Source organism: Malaclemys terrapin, chromosome 5 (assembly GCF_027887155.1).
Source record: "Malaclemys terrapin pileata isolate rMalTer1 chromosome 5, rMalTer1.hap1, whole genome shotgun sequence".
Classification (NCBI taxonomy): domain Eukaryota; kingdom Metazoa; phylum Chordata; order Testudines; family Emydidae; genus Malaclemys; species Malaclemys terrapin.
This window is the reverse complement of record NC_071509.1, coordinates 47809357-47830700: the sequence shown is the minus strand read 5'-3', so window position 1 is coordinate 47830700 and position 21344 is coordinate 47809357.

Sequence of the window (21344 nt, the reverse complement as noted above, 5' to 3'; positions counted from 1 at the left end):
TGGATGTGTGTTGTAGGGGCAGTGACTCTCTAGAATCCTCCCCTTCCCTCTGAACCTGCAAAAGCTTTTTTGCCACTAGTCCGTGGATTTGGTGGTTCCTACAGTTGAGACAGGCTAGGACTGGAAATACATGAATTGGTGACCACCCCCCTAATTTACTCATGATACCCCAGATCTTTTCCACCTGAAAGACGCATTCCAAGGTGCCAGCATTCCTCTAGTCTCTCTGATCTTTTTTGGTTCTTTGGTCAGTTTTACCAAGGTGTGTTCTATAGGGCCTTTAGTTAGTAATAACATCACTGTGCTACTCTCCCATATATAACAGCAGTGGAATGGAAATGTAAACAAACAATAGGTTGAAAATGATCAGGCCTCAAATAAAATCACTACAAAACATGCATGTGTGATGGCAGGATATCACCATCACATTGCTTTGTTTTGGACATGCTTCTCCCAAAACCAAACCAACAGCACTATGCTTTTCCTCCTCTGGACTATTTGTACCATGCTTTTTCGTTTTCCCACATCCCTGCATAAAAGATTAAAAAGTGTGGTAGGCCCTTAGTTTCAACTTGCTAAAGAGAGAATTATAAAATACTAATTGATCACTGTGTGATTTTTAATTCATGTTTTCTCCTCTCCTCATAAACACACAAAACTTTTGAACTGTTTTTTTGAGCATTGCCAACTCCAATAGTTCAATAATCATGAGTGAGAACCCAGGCAATCATTAGATGAGCCTAAAAAGCATTAGCTTTTAAAAAGAAGTAAAAATCATTTTTATGGTCTATCTTCTGATTTCTGAGCTACCCTCACTATGAATGTGAAAATTCAACCTTGAATATTTACAAACTGCTTGCACAAAAAAGCATGGTTATTTAGCCTCTATTCTCTCATTTCAAACAATGATTCCAACAGGGCACATACTGTGTACAAGAGGCAAATTGGCAGTCACATTACAAGGATATGGAGGAAAGGTTCCAGAAGATTCTGTGGAAGGTATGGTGAAATTGTCACATAGTGTGAGGCTTCAAACCAGACTATTAAGTGAATGATACTGTTGCCAGAAACTGAAAGGTTTGTTACAGCTGATGCTACCCAAGAATGCTTTGGAGTGTCCTGCTGCTCCAAAAAGTGCATGTTGCTTTACTTTTCCCCTAAAGGAGTCAGACTCCTCTAAAACAGAATGGAGTGTAAAGAGAATCCAGAGAACAGCTCTGAGAGGGTGAATAAGGGAAGCCCCTGAAAGAAGAAGTTTGTCTCATCCTGTTTAGGATCACAGTGACTACGGTTTTATTAACAAGAAGCTAATGAAAGTCAGGTTTCAGAGTAGCAGCCGTGTTACCATCAGGGGCTCGTTCACCTGCACATCTACCAATGTGATATATGCCATCATGTGCCAGCAATGCCCCTCTGCCATGTACATTGGCCAAACCGGACAGTCTCTACGCAAAAGAATTAATGGACACAAATCTGACATCAGGAATCAAAATACTCAAAAACCAGTGGGAGAACACTTTAACCTGTCTGGTCATTCAGTGACAGACCTGCGGGTGGCTATATTACAACAGAAAAACTTCAAAAACAGACTCCAAAGAGAGACTGCTGAGCTAGAATTGATATGCAAACTAGACACAATCAACTCCGGTTTGAATAAGGACTGGGAATGGCTGAGCCATTACAAACATTGATTCTATCTCCCCTTGTAAGTATGCTCACACTTCTTATCAAACTGTCTGTACTGGGCTATCTTGATTATCACTTCAAAAGTTTTTTTTCTCTTAATTAATTGGCCTCTCAGAGTTGGTAAGACAACTCCCACCTGTTTATGCTCTCTGTATGTGTGTATATATATCTCCTCAATATATGTTCCATTCTATATGCATCCGAAGAAGTGGGCTGTAGTCCACGAAAGCTTATGCTCTAATAAATTTGTTAGTCTCTAAGGTGCCACAAGTACTCCTGTTCTTTTTAATGAAAGTCAGACAACTTGCTGACAGTAGAGAGAGTGAGCTCTGCTGATAGTGACCTGAATTGTTTTCTAGTGCCTCTGAATATAGAGTCAAATTCTCTGATTTTGTAAATTGGGAAAACACCATTGACTTCAAAGAATCTGTCAGCTTATACCAGCACAAAATCTGGCCCATAATATTTTACTGTATAGTTAATGTTAATTTGCCTGCATACTCTCCCTGAACTTCTGCAAACTCATATAGCATAATTAGTTTTTAAATAATATAGAGGTTTTACTGCGTCTCTGTAATTAGCTCTTAAATTGAAGTCCTAAGCTGCTGTGTTTTAAATGCTTCTCCAATAGAACATGCCCTTCTTTCTTATTGACCTGTTTATTTATTGGTGTGTGTGTAATGTATAAATAGATAGATAAAAATAACAGTTGGAGCAGCAGCTTTAGCTAAGGTTGTCTAAGCATTTTCATTCTAAGACCCCTTTTTCAGTTGCTTATAATTTTCTGAAACTTTACCTATTGTGCTGAAATTGTCCAGGTTTTGGGCCTGCTTCTCCACTGGCTTGAACCTTGTGTGGTCAATTACACCTGTGTAAAGTGATGAGAGAAAAGTGAGTGTAAAATACTACCAGACTGGTAGTGGAAAAAATGGTCCTTGGTGTCGCATGATTTTACTTTTTCCAAGTTTGATGAAGAACTGTTCAGCTCTTTTGGAGCATACCAAGAGTAAAAAAGCACACTCTTCTCACTCAAAAACTAATTTTGCAACCTTTTTAATACTTCTAGCTTTGAACCAGTTGGGGACGAAAAGTTAAAATGAGGTGGAAGATTATAACCCTTAAGGAGAGAGATGCCTTTCATTTTGTAATGAAAACCCATTTGACTTTGCCAAATTAGGAGGGTTTGAAAAACATAGCTGGCACATCTGCAGTAGATCAAAGACAATAGCACTTTTTAATAACTGCCAATACCAACAGAAGAGTGTTGCAGTGAGCATGTCAAATCTTTTTTGCATATTAAAAAAATCTGGATAAGTGCAACTTTTGGTTACTGTGCAGGTGTTGATCACTGATTGCTCCATACTACTCATTACATATTTCCAGGACTTTTAAATACACAATAAGTGCACTCTCTATGAATGAGGTAAGAGCTCTGCAGTAGCCATTGGCCCAGATCCACAAAAGGGGCTTAGGTGTTACAGTGCCTAATGTTTAGGTGCTTAGCAAAACCACAGGCACAACACTGCAAACCACAAAGTCTGAGTAAGGTGCTTTGGCTCCATGTATAGTCTTAAACCATCATCCTAAGTCAGCACGCTAGCCAATGAGAGATGCGGAGGAGAGGGGTTTGTCCTAAGCTCCACCCCCTCACTAGATATAGGTGCCTATGCCCAAGCTACAGGGAGGCACTTGTCTTTGCTAGCAACCCACAAACTGGGAGAAGATAGGCATTCTGCCACCTATATCATGTGCTAGGACCTGAGGCCTAATCAGTAGGTGTGCTTAAAGACCATCTAACTCCATGCAAAACAGCTGGAGGAAGACAAGGATTTAATTACAATCTTTATCTCATCAGTCAGGGCACTTACCCAGCAGGTGGGAGACCCCAATTTCAAGCCTTCCCTCTGCCTGATGATCAGAAGAGATTATAACAGGAATCTGCTACCTTTCATGTGAGCTCCCTAACCAGAGGACTATAAAGTCATTCTCAGTCTTTGTCTGGTCCAATTATGATTTAATTATTTGATTATTTTATTACAATGGAACAACCTCAATAGGAGAAATTGGGGGAACTCCATATCAGAGCATTCCATAGCCAAGTGGTTAGGACACTTGCCTGAAGGGTGGGAGACCCCTCCTAGTGAGTAGAAGGGATTGGACTAAGGGGTCTCCCACCTCCTGTGGGAGGGTGCTAATCACTTGAGTAAAGTTTATAAGGGAGGGCTTCAGCCCCTGGCTATTTTGTGTGGAATTAGGTGGCCTCTGAGAACCCCTACTGGGTTGGGTCCCACACATGAGTTATGCAGATGAACACCTCTCTTCCCCATGGTTTGTGTACTGATCTGGGCCTTAGGCAGAAAATAGGTGCCTGGATATCTAGAGTGCACGTGCCCAGGGGAAGAAACTAAGATGATAATGAAACTTTTACTGCAAAAATGTAGGTGCTGAGTGAGTTTAGGTGCCTACAATCTTAAGAGGCAGCCAAGTGGGAGTTTGGCAGGTCAGTGATACCTAAAACTGGGACTTAGGTGCATAAGTACCTTTGCAAATCCAGGCCTTTATCTCTTGCACTGTATAGTTAAGTGCACACTCTCTAAAGGAGGAGCCCTTGCTTCCCTCACAAAGTTTTGCACACGAAGTAATTGGAACCTGGCACTGCTGTCAGTTTCAAGCATAAGACAGATAATATTTTCAATGTGATGGCAAATAAAGCCAGTTCCAATTTTGATTTCAGGGGGCTGCCTAGCCAAATTATCTAGTGAAGGTCACTTTAAAAAAGTTTTAAGGCGCTAGCAAAATCCCTGAATAGACATTAAAAAAACTATATTAAGCAAATGTTAAGGTTGCAAAGTTAAGAACCCAAAAATCAAAACATTCCAAAATTAAGTTTGCATGGGCACCCTTCGCTTTGCCCTCTTGTTCAAAGCAATCCTGACCTAAATACTGTATTGTGTTGTGCTAGGCATACGTGGCTGTGCCACGCATAAAGGAAGTGTTGGTGCAAGAATGATGCTCTGAAATCAGATCTGTGGGAATCTGTGGTAGTACCATGGTCATTGTAATAAATGTGTAGGGTGACCAGATGTCCTGATTTTATAGGGACAGTCCCAATTTTTGAGTCTTTTTCTTATATAGGCTCCTATTACCCCCACCCCCGTCCCGATTTTTCACACTTGCTGTCTGGTCACCCTATACGTGTGTGACATACAGGCGCTCAAGTCACCTTACATACATCAGGGTTACGAAGGCTGAAGTATCCTGTTAAATGTCCTGGATCAGCATACATTAACTAGTAGGGCAAAGTGCATTGCAAATTTCACATTGACTCCATGCTAATTTGACCTCTTGCATGTCTCTTCCAAGAAAACTGCATTTGTTTTCTCATTATAGAGTTTGTAAAGCAAGCAGCTTGTGTAACTTTGCAGTATGTATGAAAAATATTAATCTGTTATTGAAGTAATTGCAAAACTAGAGCATTTATGCTCATCAGAAAGCAGCCAGCACAGATCACCACTGTACAATAACTCCTTGCTTAACGTTGTAGTTATGTTCCTGAAAAATGCAACTTTAAGCAAATCCAATTTCCCCATAAGAATTAATGTAAATGGGAGGATTAGGTTCCAGGGAAATTTTTTCACCAGACAAAAGACATATATATATACACACAATAAGTTTTAAACAAATCATTTAATACTGTACATGGCAATGAATGTGAAGCTTGGTTGAGGTGGTGAAGTCAGAGGGTGGAAGAGGGATATTTCCCAGGGAATGCCTTGCAGGCTAAATAATGAACTAGCACTCGGCTGAGTCCTCAAGGCTTAACATACTGTTGTTAATGTAGCCTCACACTCTACAAGGCAGCATAAATGGAGGGAGGGGAGACAGCATGGCAGACAGAGATACACAGCCTGTGTGACAGAGAGAGATGTGCATTGCCCCTTTAAGTACGCTGATCCCACTCTAAGTTCATTGCCTTTTTAAGTAGATTAGCAAGTTGAGACAGCTGCTACTGCCAGAAAGCTCCCTCCTGAGTCCCCCTCTGCTTATGGATATGGGGTGAGCAGGGGGGGAGGGGGAACACCCTGACATTAGCACCCCTTTCCCCACCCCCTTGCACAGCAAGCAGGAGGATTCCTGGAGCAGCTCCAAGGCTGAGGGCAGGAGCAGCACATGGCAGTGAGGGGAGGGACAGCTGAACTGCAGGCAATTGATAGCCTGCTGGGCAGCTGCCGCTCAGGGAACTTAGGGGAGCAGGGAACTGATAGGGGGGCTGCCGGTCCACCCTGGTTCCAAGCCCCCACCAGCCAGCTCCAAGGAGTTGCTCTTTCTGTAAGCAGTGGACAAGGCAGGTGGCTGCCAAACAATGTTATAAGGGAGCATTGTGCAACTTTAAACAAGCATGTTTTCTAATTGATCAGCAACATAACAATGAAACAATGTTAACCGGGATGACTTTAAGTGAGGAGTTACTATACTGTGTTAAATATATGTTAAATACTTTGCTTAGCTGTGATGGGTTGTGCACCCCTCTGGCCAGCCCTGATAGGGGTAATGAGAGGCCAATTAGGTTACCCAGCATCATCTGAGAGAAGGGCTAGAGTTAATTTAGAGTGCTGCCCCTCTGGGGGAAGAGCTGGGCCAGCACTGTAAAGCCAAGAAACTTCCAGTAGAAGAGGGCTATAGAGGAAGGAGGCTATAGTGAGTCCCTGGAAGGAGGGAGGTTGTCAAGCCCAGGGGAGTGTAAGTACTGGGATCCTGCCCTGCAGTAAGGAGTCTGGCAAGAGACTAGGAGAGGTCAAGTAGCTACAGGGAGCACCATAGGCTCCAATGGTCAACCTAGAGCCAGAAATGAGAAGCTAGGGAGGGATGGAAAGAAGGAGCCCAGGGAAATAGCAACAGGGATGGGGACTGAGGACCTGGATTGCTGGCTGTAGGGTCCCTGGGCTGATGCCTGGTGTAGCAGGTAGGCCTGGGTTCCCCTGCCAGGCACTGGTATAGTAACACACAGCCTGAGGGGCTGAACGCTGTCCGGCAACAGCACTTGGGCAGTTGTCCTGTTGGTCTTTGCAATCACAGAAGGGGTGGACTACGTGGTAACCTGGCTGGAGGGCCAAGTTACCAGAAAGACAATTGCAGAGTGAGCTGCTAGCTGCATTCCTAGCCTGAAACACAAGGAGATGTATTAGCGGTATGTAGCAACCTTGTTACACTGCCACATTCTAGAACTGTTTGCTACTCCAAATAGCTATAATCTCAAATAACTCTAATGCTAAATGACTGCTGGTCTGCTGACTTCTCCCACTTTCTTGCTTTCTAACTGAAGGCTCACAGGAGCTCCTGTTATCTCTGTAGCATTAGTGATGTACAGGTTCTTACCAGTGATGCTAGATAAACAGTGCTAGAAATGCTGTGCAGGAAAGGAGAGCCAACAATGGCCAATAATAAGTGGTGATTTTGTACTTACAAGCCTTGATTTAACTGCTTAAACAGTCTTCTACCTGCATGGTTGTGGTTTATCTATATTGGATGCCCCTAAGTGATTTTGGAAGAATAACTTCTGTGACAATGACAATATGCTCACTGTGACCCTATGATTTCCATGCACATTGTCTAGAGTTATGGTCCCATCATTAGCTTAAAGAAACCCAGTAACCTTGGTGCTGCATCACTGAACCAAATGAACAATGCAATTCATAATGATCTCTACACAGTTGCAGTAATAAAAATCTTGAACAACACACTGCAATGGAAAGATTTTATCTGTAATTAAAGAAAACAATCACACTTATTTTGCCATAATTCAAATATAATGGTATTGAGCAAGAAGTGAACACAGAAACACACACTTTTAAAACACAATAATAAGGGTGGAAGTAAATTGAGTTTTTTGTAGCAACCAAAGGGAGATTTTCAAAGGCACAAAGGGCAGCTAAGTGCCTAAATACTAGTGAAAGTTGCTGTGAGGTGGGAACCCAATGTCCCTTTGTGCTTTCTGATACACCTCCACTAATTTGTAGAAAAGCTAGCATTCAGAGAAATAAAGAAATTGTTATCAAATGAAAACCCCTGCCAGTGCTTAGCAGTATCTCTTAATTTGTAGCTGATCCTGAGACTGGCAGAGAGAGGCAGTTCTTCTAGGCCTGGGGGGCGGGTGGGGGATCGATCTAAGTTATGCAACTTCAGCAACGTGAATAACGTAGCTGAAGTCGACGTACTTAGACCTACTCACGAGGTGTCTTCACTGTGGTGAGTCGACTGCTGCCGCTCCCCCGTCGACTCCGCCTGCACCTCTTGTGGCGGTGGAGTACAGGAGTTGACAGAGCGCTTGGGGGGTCAATTTAGACTAGATGCAATAAATAGACCCCCACTGGATCAATCGCTGCCCACCGATCTGGTGGGTAGTGTAGACATACCCCTAGTCAGCTAGTGCACTTAGGAATGCAGAGGGGACCAGCAGAAGTGCTCTAGAGAGCCTCTAAAGGGTGTTCTGAGGACAGCTGGGTGAATAATGGATTTTTCAGTTCCCTGGGATTTCTGGAAAAATGTTGGTGTCAAACTTTTGGAAAAATGTGCAAGTTTTGGCAAATCAAAAAGCTTCAGTTGAATTAAATGTTTCTGTTAAACTGAAACTAAACATTGTTTTTATTTTGAAAATTTAATTAAAAAAAAAAAAATTAAAAGAAACTTCAAACTTAAGTTGTTTTGGCCGGAGCGTCGCGGGGAGGGCAGCGAGCCCAGTCGCGGCCCCGCTCTCGGGCCAGAGCGCTGCGCCCTGCCGCGCTGCCCCCCTCCAGGCGCTGCCCCAGGCACATGCTTGGTGGGCTGGTGCCTGGACCCAGCCCTACCCTTGGGTAGAGGCCTGCATCTCTATCATAAGAACATAAGAATGGCCATACTGGGTCAGACCAATGGTCCTGTGAAGGGTTGGACCCCCCCCCCCGACCGGGATGTCACCCGATGTACTGGGGTTTCACTGAGCCTCTCTTGCTCCACCAGCCTGGATTCCCTCTCCCTGTTTCGCTGAATTAGGCTCTCCAGCCTCTTGCAGCACACCCACACAGGTAGGACCACACCCAGCTGCAGACACAGACTGAAGTCAGCTCTGTGTGCAAGGACTCACCCAGCACTCACATGCACACCCCTTTTGGGAGATAAGCCCAAAGGTATATTGTCTTGTGCTGTATAGAAGAATCTGCACAGTGCAAGCTCATAAAAATTTGCCCTCTTCCTCAATGTGAAGAGAGATATGCACAACTTCTTGCCCTCCCCCCAGTTAGAAATTGCACAAACTGGGTTTAATAATAAACAAAAACAAATTTATTAACTATAAAAGGCAGATTTTAAGTGATTATAAGTGATAGTAAATGGAGCAAAGCAGATTACTAAGCAAATAAAGCAAAACACACAAACTAAGCTTGAGTCACTAAAGAAACAGGTTGCAAAATGTAATTTCTCACCCTAAATGTTGAATTAGGCCAGATGCAGAGTTTCTGTGGCTCAGAGTTCTAGTTATTTCTTCCTTCAGACTGGACCCTTTTCTTAGTCTGGACTCATCCCTGCCTTTCCCTTCAGGTTAGTTCCTTTGTCCCTTCAGGTTCTTTCAGCAGTCCTTCTTGGGTAGGCAATGGAGGAGAGTCAAGATCAACCCCCTCCCCAGCCTTAAAAGGATTTACCTAAGGTGTGAATCCTTTGTTTGGCCCCCAACCCCCTATAATGGAAAAGTACCAGCAGTGTCCAAGGGGTATTTTGCATCAGGTCACATTATCACCTGACCTTGTAGTGTCACAGCTGCATTCCAGGATGTCTTTTCAGAGTTCTATTGTCCTTCTTAAAGTGGTCATTCAGGAGGATTGCCTACTGTATGGTGGGCATTCCCCCAAGTACACGCACAGTTGTAATTGTTACATAGTCAATATTCCTAACTTTAGATACAGAAATGATACATGCATACAAATTGGATAATCACATTCAGTAAATCATAACCTTTCCAATGATATCTTACATGAGCCATATTGCGTAAAGTATATCCAGGGGTGAAAGTGAGCCGGTACGGGCCAGTACTCCATACCGGTAAGAACCCACACCGGCTCACACCCAGCCCACATTAATGTCCCTGCCCCTTTTGTCTTCCCTGTTGGCAGCCCTGCTGGTAGGGTTCATATCGGCAGGGCCGCCAGCATAGGGGTGAGGGGGAGATGGGCAGCAATGTTATAGCGGTCCCGCGGCAGCGCTTTAAGGACAGTCCTTTGCGGCAGTGCTTTTAAGGATCCTCAAAGCACTGCCGCAGCAAAGGGCCATTCTTAAAGCGCTGCCACGGCAGCGCTTTAACGTCGCTGCCCCTTTCCCCCGTTAGTGGCCCTGCTGGTTGGGTCCGTACCAGCAGGGCCAATGACAGGGGAGGCAAAAGGGGCAGGGACATTAAAGCACTGCTGTGGCAGCACTTTAAAGACAGTCCTTTGCCGTGGCAGTGCTTTAACATTCTTCCCCCCCCCCCCTCGGCAGGAGCGCAGCAGCAGCGTCCGGAGCCCCGAGCCCTTTAAATCAACACGAGAGCCCCGGGCAGCCTGAAAGGGCTGGTTGGGGGTGGGGCCTCAGGAGGGGTGAGGAAGGGGGTGGGGCAAGGGTGTTCAGTTTTGTGCAAGTAGAAAGTTGGCAACCCTACCTATGCTCAGAACTCACACCTCCATGAGTAGTTCAGTCTTTCCTTTATTCAGGTGGGGCCTTTGATCTTCAGATTCTGGGAACAGGTAATCAGCAGACGATGGTCCTCTCCTCAGTACGTAACTTCAAAAGCCAGGGTTTGTGCATAACCAAAGGTAGGAAATTTTGTATTCATATCCCCCTAGAGTTTCCCCAGGCAAATGACTTAACACCGTTTGTCCTGAAAGTCCATTCTTGTCTGGCACATTGTTCCTTATAGTCTTATGAAGTTCACAACACTTCCCAGAGTTCACATCACATCTCTCCTCTACAGAGAGATTACATGGAATCCCTGCCCACAATAATACATAAACCATTCATTTATTACAGTGGACACCAAAGATAATTAAACTTAATTCATTAAGGTTCTTGAAGGATATTGTAGGAAATTGCCATATCTGTCACAGAAATTGATTTTTTTCAGAATTTTTGACCAAAATAATTTGGCAAAAATGACCTGAATTCACAAAATGTTTGTGATGCTGAATTTAAAATTTTCAACCAAAAATGTACAGGATGTGTACAATGACCTATTCAATTGAAAAGGTCCCAGGAAACAATATCCTGAAAATTCAGGGTCATAAACTGATGCACTAGATTGAATGTGTTCATTATAGAGTAATATGATAGTCATGCATTAACGTTCATTAGCTCTTCTGAATTGCTAACCTAATGGTGGGAGTCCACTTTTGACACACTGCAGAATGGAAAATGCTGCAGGCAGTTATTCTTTATGAAAAGCAGGAATAGCACTTTGGTTTTCAGAAGTAGGCGTGATAATGTGATCTGCTCTAAAATGCTCTTGTGCATTTTGCGCAGTGAGTCAATTTGCCAGAGGAAGGTATTACTAAATAACACTAATCCACAATAAATGATGAGTACAGTATACATTTGTTTACATTTCAACCTTTGTGCAAATGGTGCATATAGATCTGCAAGCATTGCAAAGTAGCAACACAGTGATACATTCCACCTGCATTAAAATTCCATAGTAAGGAGTGTACTGAATAATGGTTGGCACTTGCATAAGTAGTCCCATGACTGAAATTGGAATACCCATGAGACTTCCGACCCTATGCAAGGACCACCTGTCTGAAAAAAATAAATTCACCTAAAAGGACAGCAAATTCATGACAGCAGCAATGAGGGTTATACTTTTTGTCTACTACTTCACAGGTTGCTGCACTAAACATCACAGAGTCCCTTAATATTAGGGTGACCAGATGTCACGATTTTATAGGGACGGTCCCGATTTTTGGGTCTTTTTCTTATATAAGCTCCTATTACCCCCCACCACCTGTCCCGATTTTTCACGCTTGCTGTCTGGTCACCCTACTTAATATGGTCACTTACTTACAAGCTGGCTATGTATTAGCACTGTTGCTTTCCAGGATGCCGGTTAAGTTATTCAGTGGCTCTGCTGAAGTAGAGTTGGAAATCAGCCTATAAAAGCAATTGTCCAGAAATGCCCCCATGAATAGATTATGTCTCAGTCAGTGAGTTGTCTCTCAAGAGTATCACACAGCGAAAAGGCAAAGACACAATGCACAGGAATGTCCCTCACAGCATCAGTTTTTCTTATGCTAAATGCAGAAAACAGCAAAAGTGTTTTCTGAGGCATATAACACCTACATTGCTGTTGACTCTATCCCAGCTATCCTTGGTGGTTATATAACATGGTGCATGTGCACACAGCAGTGTAGCATGGCTGTGTGTTTCATTACTGAAAGAACTATTTCTCTCATCATGGCCACATCTCCAGCAGGTTCACACTGTGGCTGTTTTTAGTAACCACTACAGAAATATTACATGATCATTCATTTTATTATATGGGTATCACACACCAACGTGTAGGTGGTGCTACCTAATGGTCAGAGCAGAACCGGAGGCATGATCATGAGGCAAGCCAATTGTTGGAGCAAGGAGTCAGAACAGAACCAAAGGGCAGAGCTGGAGACAAACCAGTGATCAGATCCTGGAGTTAGGAATAAGGGCTTCAGAGTTAGACAGGGACTAGGCCTGGAGTAGATCAGGCAAGGGATGGAGCGAGGCCTGGACAGGAAGTAGGTCTGGTGCAGCTGTGGGTATGGAATGCTTTGAGCAGCACTCAGCTGCTGTTGCTAGCAGGCTTAAATAAGGATCTGCTGGCCCTTCTGTCCAATCAGGGAGCACAGCCACTTAGTGAGGATTTATTGGGCCCAGCTGAGCTCATTGGGTTGCTAGGCTACTATGCCCGGAGCCAGATGAGTTTCTGACAGTACCATCCTTGAGGGATCTTCCTAGGGGTCCAATAGCCCTGGTTTGTCAGGGTATCTTTGGTGAAATTTCCTCAGGAGATCAGGAATGTGAAAATTTTCTTCTGGTTCCCAGGATCACTCCTTTTAAATGTACCCCTTCTAGTCAATCAGATACTGGAACTTCCCTGACCTGTTGGGAGTTGAGGACTTGACGGACTTTATTTTGCTCCTGTCTGTGAACAATTACTAGGGTGGAGGAGGGTCTACCCAGTCAGGGAAGGGGTTGTTGAACATTTTGGAGGAAAGAAACATGGAAAACAGAGTAAAACTTGAGAGATTCTGGGAGCTGCAGTTTGGAGGCCACTGGGTTTATTTGCTCAATGATATAAAAAGAACCAAAGCTTGGTGGTCAAGCCTGGCTGAAGGATTGTCCATTCTCAGGTTCTGAGTCAAGAGCTGAACTTTATCCTCTACTGCAAGATGAGACAGCCTGTCACTTTCAGTTCATCTAATGCTTATAAGTTTCTCTAGTGTCTGTCAAGTACATGCTCATTGAATTCCTGGTGTGTTTTGTGGAGGTGGAGGACCACGTCTGTGCCTGTCAGGATGGAATTAGGGGTGAAAACCAAAATTTGCAAAGAATGGGGTTCTTTGGGTTGAAGTGCGGATTGAGTTGTTGTATGAGAACCTGGCCAAACACAGCAGTGGGAGTGGAAATATAATGGGCCATCTTGGTCAGGAGGTCCCCTACAGTCAGGATAACAGCTTGTGTTTGGGAGCACAGTTACTCCACTATAAAGCCAATCAAGAGGGTGGGCCAAGGATGCGGAGATGTGGGGAGGGGATGAAGAAGGCCCAAAGGCTTAGCTCGCTGGTTCTTTCTATGCGCTCAGAGGCTGCAGGTCCAAACATAGTTTTTAACATAAGTTCATAGGGTCAGCCACTAGAAGTATCTAGTGATCAGGTTCTAGATTTTAAATTGGCTGAAATGTCCTGCCATGATCGAGTCATGGCACAGCCTTAGCACCTGAAGCCAGAAGCTGCCCTTGAGAATGTAGGGGTGATCCCTGTGATAAAGGAGGTCTTGTTGCAGATAAAACCTTATATTCAGGGAAGCATGGGTGGTTCTTAGTGACTGACAGATTGGGGTCTCAAACAGGTCAGTTGAAAGCAAAGAATGAACAGTGGTCATCAGGCGACAAGGGACGGTCCCACAGACAAAGTGGAAATAATTAAGGACAGTGGTGAGGGCTTCCTGTTCCACTTCATGGTACGTGTCCTTGCAGAACAAGGTGTTCACCTTTCTGTTATTAGTCCCAGGGTGTACATGACATTAAAGTCAAATCAAAAGAGGAAAAGGGCCCAGAGAATTGGATGTTGGTTGAGTTGTTTTCTGTAGATGCTCCAAATTCTTCTGATCTGTCCAGACTTTAGGTGTGGACCCCTAAAGGAGGTGACACCACTCCTCAAAGACAGTCTTGATGGTCAGGCGCTTCTTGTCCCATATGTCATAATTTCTCTTGGCAGGAGTCAATTTCTGAGAGAAGAAAGCAGAGGGATGAAGCAACTGGCGGGGGGCCTGTAAATTGTGAGAGGATCACAACTATCATGAAATCTGAGGCATCTGTCTCGACTATGAAGGCCTTTGTGGGGTCCAGATGGGTCAAAATGGGAGCAGAAATAAATGTATTTCCCCCCGGTGGTTGAAAGCCACCTGCTTTTCAATTGACCAGGTGAACTTAGCCCCCTTCTTGAGGAGCGACGCAATAGGAGGTACCAGGTCAGAGAATCCTTAGATGTATCACCAGTAAAAATTGGCAAACCTGAGAAACTACTACACACCATGTATATTTGAGGGTACCTTCCACTCAGTGATGCAATTTTGTGGGGGTCCATGGCAAGTCTTGCTGGAGAGATGACATAGCACAGAAACTCCATTGTATTCTTGTCAGATTTGCATTTCTCTGCATTTGCACAAAGTTAATTTTGGCAAAGCTGATCAAGAATGGTGAGCACATGGTGGTCATGGACTTCTTGGTTTTCTGAACAAATAAGAATATTTTCTAAGTAGATTTCGAAATTGATTGAGGATATCTCTGAAGACTTTGTTCATGAAATGCTGGAAAGTAGAAGGGGCATTACCAGGGACGGCTCTGTTTTTTGCTGCCCCAAGCATGGCAGTGGCATGCCTGCGGGCAGTCTGCTGGTCACGCAGATTCGGCGGCGTTTCTGCAGGTGATCTGCTGGTACCCGCCGCCGAATTGCCGCCGAAGCCGCGGTACCAGCGGACCTCCCGCAGGCATGCCGCCGAAGGCTGTCTGACTGCCGCCCTCACAGCGACCGGCGCGCTGCCCCCTGCAGCTTGCCGCCCCAGGCACGCGCTTACTGTGCTGGTGCCTGGAGCCACCCCTGGGCATTACATAGTTTAAGTGGCATGATCAAGTATTCAAAATGGCTATATCTTGTTTGAAATGCTGTCTTCCATTCATCCCCCTGTTGGATTTTGACCAGGTTGTATGTTTCACATCTAGTTTTGTGAAGATCCAAGCTGAATGGAGTCTTTCCAGGAGTTTGTTTATGAGAGGTAGAAGCTATCAGTTGCTGAGGGTGATCTTGTTTAGGGCTTGATAATTGACATAAAGTTGGTAGGAGCCATCCTTCTAAGCCATAAAGAAGATAGACATTCCCACTGGGGCAGCTAAAGGGCATATGAACCTCTTCTGCAGATTTCCCTCAAGGTACTATCAGAGGGCCTGCAGCTTGGTTTCAGATAGGGCATAAATGCATCCAAAAGGGACCTCCTATTTCTGGTTGAAGGTCAATTGGGCTATATTAACTTGAGGAGGTAGAGCATCCACCTTCTGTTTGTCAAATATCTTGGCATGTTCTAGGTACTTTGCAGGACTTCAAGGCATTGCTGATGAATCTTCGGTTTGTGACTCTGGATTCATCAGGGGCTGGGGAGGCATGCTTGTTGGCACTGTGGGAAATGAGTATAGATAGTGAGTGCCAGATGATTTGGGGGTCCTGAATGCTGAGCCAGGGGACACCAATGATAACCAGCGAGTGTGGATGACTCCAAACTGCTAGATCTCTTGGTGGCCGCCAAGAGTAACAACCTCCAGGGGGACTGTCTGATGTGTGATGGGGCTTGAAGACAGAAGTGACCAATCAATAGCCTTGACAAATTCAGGGGAGTCTTTGCAAAGGATGGGAAATCTTTGCCCCTTAATGAACTCCTGGTTGATGAAATTGCTGGAGGCACCCAAATCTTCTGTCTCCCTCTTCTATTTGGAAGCATTGGAACAGGGTAGTGTGCTGGATAGGGATTGCCAAGATTCTGGCAAATAGCCAGCAGCATGGTATGCTGTGATGAGGAGTAGAGTGCCAACCAACCTTAGCCCACTTACTAGGCTCTGGCATTTCTTGACCCGGAGGTGGCCCAGTCTTTGGCTGGGCACCCTGCTGCAATGTGCCTGAACATGCTATTATACAGGCACAACCCCAATGCCCAATGAGAGTTTTCTTTTTGTCAGTGGAGAGGTGGGGCCTGGCTGGGCTTGGTCAACTTACATTGCTTTGGGCCCACTAAGGCAACTAGGGGCCTCAGGAGATGGAAGAATTCTGGCCAGCAGGGATTGAGTGGTGTCATTTTTTTCTTGGGCTTTCTCCATTAGTTGATTTTGTATTAGGACTGATGATTGGCTAAGGCTCACAGGCTAGGCAGAGGTTCCACCTGTGCTAATTAATCTTTGATATGGTCACTGAGTCTCTGCCTGAAGTGGTGTCATCCACTGGATTGAGGCTGTGCAGCATCTGCAGCCAGACAATGAAATGCCACCACTTATTTGGCAATGGACCTGGCACCCTGCCTAAGGTTGAGGAGAGCAGCTTCTGCAGTACGTTCTCAGTTAGGGGGACATTAGAGATGCCTGCCATTGCCTGTACAAAGTTCTTAAATTATTCATGGACAGGACAGGACCCATCTGGGGTAGGGAACACTCACTTTCAAGGTCTCTCCATTGAGCAGAATAGGTACTAATCTCACTCATGCCCTATGGATCAGTCCTGACTCTGGCCACAATAGGAACCGGAGACAACACTGTTTAACTTGGCATGATCCCCATCAAACTTATCAGGTATGGGCAGCTTAGGCTTGCAGAGAGTGGATGCCAGAGTTGCTTGAGCTTGTACCTGGGTCTGAAGGGCTGCTTTCTGGTCACATAGCATGGCAACATGAGCCTGCAGTTCTTGTAGATCCCCAATGTCTGAGAAGGTGGGTTGGGCTCTTGCTTGGGGTCTTTTCAGAGGGGAGCTCCATGCCATGGGGCAGAGTCCCTTCTTACCTTCTACTGGGCTGCTCTGACAGTCACACACTGAGATGAAGGTGAGGTGACCTAGTGGTTGGAGCAGGAATCTGGTCTAATGGTCAGAGCAGAATCCGAGGGCAGAACTGGGGTGCAGTCAGGAGGCAAGCCAATGGTACTGTTCTGGCTCCTGATTCTGGCCAAAGGGCAGAGCTGGAGTTGTGGAGACAGGAGACAAGTCAGTGGTCAATGCCAGAAGTTAGGAATTGGGGGTTCAAAAGTAGGCAGGGACTAGGGCTGGAGTGGAGCAATGGCTGGATGAGACGCAGGTCTGGAGCAGCTGTGGGCATGGACCACATTGAGCAGTCACTGGGCTGCTGTTGCTACCAGGCTTAAATAGGGATCAGTCGGCCCTTCTGTCCAATCAGGGAACACAAGTCACTTAGTGAGGGCTTATTGGGGCCCAGCCAAGTTCATTGGGTTGCTAGGCAACCACACCCAGAGCCAGCTGAGTTCCTGACAATGGATGAGCAGATTTAAAGACTGTCCCCCACCTCTAGATAGCTAAAACTGATGTCTCTCTCTAAATGCTGCTGGATGATATCACAGCAAGGATTTCTTTTGGAACTTTAGCCCATATGTCAATGGAATACATTCTTGCAAACATGCTCCTCACCTTTAAAGGACAAGTGTGTGTGTGGGCACATAGATGTTACATATATAGCATTGGCCTGCTATCATTTTCTTGAGCTGTTAGGTTAGTCATTTGACATTGAGGATTGTACAACACAATAGCTTGAAGACAGCTACACAGCTATTTTACACCCTGGATATATACACTTGTAAGATGTAACTACTGCAGTAAAGCACAACCTATTACAGTGCCATGTAAATGAAATAATTACAAATATTTTCTTGTATGTACTATGGGTTAAGCACCAGGGAAAGCAGCTTGCATGGATTCTGTTCTTGAAAAATACTATACATGGCAATAATCTTTGGGATATGGTGCTATGTCACTAGTTAAGGTAAAGGCATTGGTTGTGGTTGTTACTTCATTGTTTTCTGGCAATACCTGTGATAGTGGTACTCTGACAAAACAATTCTACAAATTTAATGGAAGCTACACGTATGCTTTATCACCTCTGCATATACAGATCAAAGTGTGTGGCCGACAATGTTCTGGGGGCATGCACAATGGTTTACGTGTTGGTATGAATGATATGAAGCCACTGACATCAGCTCACACATAAAATTCTATATACAGGTATTTATCAATACTTCACAAAATATTAAGATACTGTCACATTTAAGGAACTATTAATAAATTAAGGGAGGTGGTTTCATTATGAAGGGGAAAGTATGGTGATAAGCGTGCTAGCCTGAAACTGGGACTTCCTGGGACAACACACTTCCTGTGTGACTTTGGTAAGTTGCTTTGTCTCTCTGTGCCTCTGTTCCCCAGTAAAAATAGAGATAATAGTATTTCCTTACCTCAGAAAGGTGTTGTAAGGGAAAATGCATTAAAGACACTTAAATATTATGGTAATGTAGGCAACGTGAGTACTATATTTAGTACTGTTTACATTGTTATTAGGAACAGTCATTTTCATTTGATTATTGTTGATCAGCATACATCTGAGTAACAATGCATTGTTGACTTAACCAGGAAGAGATTTCTACTAATAATTTTGCTCTACAGTTCAATAACTAACATCTTTCAGTGTCCATGGTCAGCAACAATTTGATACAGGTATTTATCCACTATACGCTGTTCATATTCTGACAGTTACTGATTATTTATAGTCTGCTTCCCTTTACCAAAAAAGGAGCTTATTTTCACTTTGGGCTAGAGCTGGCTGAAATTTTTCTTTGGAACTTTTTTGTCAAAAAATGGCTTTCTGCAGGAATTGCCATTTTTGACACCATTTTCAGCTTTTGATCTGAAAAATGAAAATTTGGGGGGTTTAATTGTTCAATTTTTCAACAAAACCCCAAAAACCTTTTGAGACATTTTCTGACAAAAACGTTTTTGTTTTCATTTACATTTTTTAGCTCTAGTTCTGCATATTTTGTCCTTCTTTAAATGTTGTTGTTGTGCTTTATATTATCCTACTTCATCAACACAGTCATGTTTGTTGGTTTCTGTGAGAAATGCATATGTAGATCAGAAAGCTTAAGAAGTGTGAAAGTTTTACAGATGTCTGATATGTGCTACTACCATTACTGACACTAAAAGCCATTCTATGCATTTATGAGGGATAGCTCAGTGGTTTGAGCATTGGCCTGCTAAACCCAGGGTTGTGAGTTCAATCCTTGAGGGGGCCACTTGGGGATCTGGGGCAAAATCAGTACTTGGTCCTGCTAGTGAAGGCAGGGGGCTGGACTTGATGACCTTTCAAGGTCCCTTCCAGTTCTAGGAGATGGGATATCTCCATTATTATTATTATTTATAATTAAATCACTCTCCTTAACATATTACTGATGGCTGGATGCTGCTGTCACAATGGAAATGTAATTAATACACATTTATGGTCTCTAGCGGACCATCTTTACCACAAAATCAACATCAGTGCACAGCTCCTCTGCCTATTCGCACACACCACGCACTGCTATGGCAACCATTAGTGTGAGGGACAAGGCAACCAGAAGGAGGGCGTGAAGCTATGGTTATGTCTTCACTGCAATTGAAGATGTGACTTGCAGTTCATGTACGCATACCCATGCTAGCTTTCATCTAGCTAGCTCCCTAAAAATAGAAGTGAAGAGGTGGTGGTGTGAGTTTCTGCATGGGCTGTACCAGCCTGCCTGGAATCCTGGGTACATACTTAATTTCATCTTATCCGGATCACTGCAGAATCTCTAAGTAGTTTAGCACAATGAGAGTCTCCAGATTGCATGTGTAATGCAGTCTTCTACACCCCTTCTATGCACACAGCACAGAATGTGGGCCACTATCTCTAATAATATCATCGCATACTATTATTTCCACATTACCCTTCACCCCATTCAGTGTGCAGGTAGTACAGGACGTAATGAATAAGGAACTGAAATCAATAGGAAGGCTGCCAAAAAAAGAACCCTTCCCCAACCACAAACACTTGCTGTCTATCCAAAATGATTAAAGAAATTTTTGTCTATGTATACTCATTTGATCATAGACTTATTTTTAAACATATCTAAAACATAAATATAAGTTTTAATATACTGTTATGGATTGAGTTAAACCTTCTAATGTGTCAGATGTATCCACCAACTTACAATGGCTTTTTACATTTATCCCAAATGTAATAAGGTGGTGGAAATAGTTAAGAGGCCTCCACCCCAAACACAAGCCCATGATTCTGGTCAAAACAAAAGTCTCAACCAGGACCACTCATGAATTTGAACTCTGTGGGCTGGGGCTCAGTGTGTGTGGGGGAGTGAGGGGAGGGGGTGAGAGAGGGCAGAGGGGTGGCTGGACAGAGACTGAAGAGGTGAGAAAACCAAGCAGACAGTAACAGGAGTAGTGGTAATGTGGTCCTGCAAGAAAGTGTGTGTTTTTGTTTTGGTTTTTTAGGGCACAGAGTGCTGGCTGGAAATGCAGGCTTGGAACAACGAACAAAGAAACCGTCTGCTGCTGATCAATCCCTACTATGTTCAGGGAAACAAACTTTATGCATATTTTGTACATAAACAAGATTGCATCAAAGAAAATACCTGACTCCATCATCAATTTCTCCTCCTAATGGAAACAACCCTCAGGACCCTTAACTTTGGCTATTGGGTCAAAAGGGGATAAGGATACTCTTTTCAGTAATTCATTTTAAGCTTTCTGTTCAGTGGGTAGATCTCTCATTTAGGTCCTGATCAAGAGCCCAACAGAGTCACTAGAAATCCTTCTACTGGCTTCAGTGGTCTTTTGGGTCAGGCCTTGACTGCTCATCATAAAACCTGTACAATACATAAATCCATAGGGCGGAAGCCTCAGCTTGTGTAAACTGGTGTATTCCCATGACTCTAACAGGGCTATGCACCACCCGAGGATCTGGCACATAGATTCTAATGACAAAAAGGACTACTGTGATCATTTTAGTCTGACCCTCTGCATGACATAGGCCATAGAATTTCACTCAGTGATTTCTGAAGTGGAGAAAATTATTCTTCCCTACTATATACATGAACACTATTGAGCACAATTGCTTGTGCCTGAACTAGGGACATTGGGCCCTGATTTTGCTCTGTTAAACTAAGGGAGTAAACCACACTATTGGATCTTAAGGTTGGAACAGCAAGACCAAAGTTTTTGGCCCAAAGCCAATTTCAATGTGATATGAGAGAGCCATATAATTTTAGGGACAGAGAAAAATTGGCTTTCAAACTTTCTGTAGACTGGAGAATTACTGTGAATGTCTGTCAAGAGTTTGTGTTGAAA